The following is a 1,895-nucleotide window of genomic DNA, read 5'->3' as shown; positions in this document are numbered from 1 at the left end:
CCAAATATGATCCGTTGTAAACCTTGAACCTCCACACCTGCTTCTGTGTGATTATAGAATTGCATCATAGATTTAACTCTGATCCCTCTGTTATGATTATGTGCATGTGTATAACAAGTTAATGGATGATAATTGCAAAACAGAAAAAATAAGCAAAAGGAATTTTACTTTTCTGAGTGCTATTGGTACACTTATGTGGCCTCCACCCAGAGCCGCTATATAGCAGAAGGATGTGCAAATAGGGCCTCCCTCTGCTCATGAAAACCAGCCCACCTGACCCTGCAGCTCTGCACAGGAGCCCAGCCCTGGACTCCCAGCTCAGCCCACTCAGTGATCAGGACTGAACACAGCTGCTCACCATGGAGAGTGTGCTCAGCTGGGTTTTCCTGGTGGCTGTTTTCAAAGGTAATGAATAGAGAACCAGAGATCCTGAGTGTGTGAGTGGACAGGAGGGAGAGGAAGAGTGGATGTGTGACAGTGTCCTGACCAGGCTGCCTCTGTGTTTGCAGGTGTCCAGTGTGAGGTGCAGCTGGTGGAGTCTGGGGGAGGCCTGGTGCAGCCTGGGGGTTCCCTGCAACTCTCCTGTGCAGCCTCTGGATTCACCTTCAGTGATTACTACATGGACTGGTTCTGCCAGGCCCCTGGGAAGGGGCTGGAGTGGCATTGTTACCAAAATGGACCTGTAGATCAATGGTACAGAATAGAGCACATAGAGACTAACCCTCCCTCATAATTATAGTTATCTAATATTAGACAATGGCACAAAAACATACATTGGAGAAAAGACATTGTTTTCAACAAATGGTGCTGGGAAAACTGGAAAACACTATGCAACAAAATGAAATTAAACCTCTATCTCTCACTATTCACAAAACTCCACTCAAAGTGTATCAAGGACCTAGGAATTAACCCAGAGACAGTGCATCTAACAAAATAAAAAGTAGGCCCAAATCTCCCAAATTTCCATCATGTCTGATTAGGCCTCAACTTCCTTAATAAGATTCTTATAGTGCAAGAATTAAAATCAAGAATCAATAAATAGGGGCTAGGGATGTGGCTCAAGCAGTAGTGCACTTGCCTGGCATGCGCGAGGCGCTGGTTCGATCCTCAATACAACATACAAATAAAGATGTTGTGTCCACCGAAAGCTAAAAATAAATATTAAAAAATTCTCTCTCTCTCTCTCTCTCTCTCTCTCTCTCTCTCTCTCTCTCCCTCTTTGAAAAAAAAAAAGAATCAATAAATGGGGTGGATTCAAACTAAAAATCTCCTTCCTACCAAAAGAAACAATCAGTGTGGTGAATAGTGAGCCTACATTTTGGGAGCAAATTTTTACCACACACACACATCAGATAGAGTGCTAATCTCAAGGATATATGAAGAACCCAAAAATCTAAACACCAAAGAAACAAATAACCCAATCAATAAAGAGGCTCAGGAACTGAACAGACATTTCTCAGGAGAGGATATACAATCAATCAACAAACATGGAAAAATGTTCCACATCTCTAGCTAGTAGAGAAATGCAAATCAAAACTACTCTAAGATTTCATCTCACTCCAGTCAGAATGGCTGTTATCAAGAATACAAACAACAATAAGTGTTGGAGAGCATGTGTGGAAAAAGCACACTCATACATTGCTGGTGGGACTGCAAATTGGTGCAGCCAATATGGAAAGCAGTATGGAGATTCCTTGGAAATCTAGGAATAGAACCACCATTTAACAGATATCCCTCTCCTCAGACTATATCTAAAGGATTTAAAAATGACATACTACAGAGACACAGACACATCATTGTTTATAGCAGCACAATTCACAATAGCTATGGTGGAATCAACCTAGATACCCTTCAGTAGATAAATGGAAAAAGAAAATTTTATATATATATATATA

General features: G+C 41.4%; 1 long non-coding RNA gene across 1 annotated transcript; it reads left to right on the top strand.

The window, feature by feature from the left end:
* Window positions 1-257: 257 nt before the first annotated feature.
* LOC107134665 lies at window positions 258-642 on the top strand. The gene is made up of 2 exons (XR_001502450.2): window positions 258-405; window positions 510-642. It is a non-coding gene; the product is annotated as an uncharacterized LOC107134665 (long non-coding RNA).
* The last annotated feature ends 1,253 nt before the right edge of the window (window positions 643-1,895 follow it).

Source organism: Marmota marmota, unplaced genomic scaffold (genome assembly GCF_001458135.2).
Source record: "Marmota marmota marmota unplaced genomic scaffold, marMar, whole genome shotgun sequence".
Lineage (NCBI taxonomy): Eukaryota > Metazoa > Chordata > Mammalia > Rodentia > Sciuridae > Marmota > Marmota marmota.
Note: the sequence above shows the minus strand (reverse complement) of the source record. Positions and strands in the feature narration are given on the sequence as shown.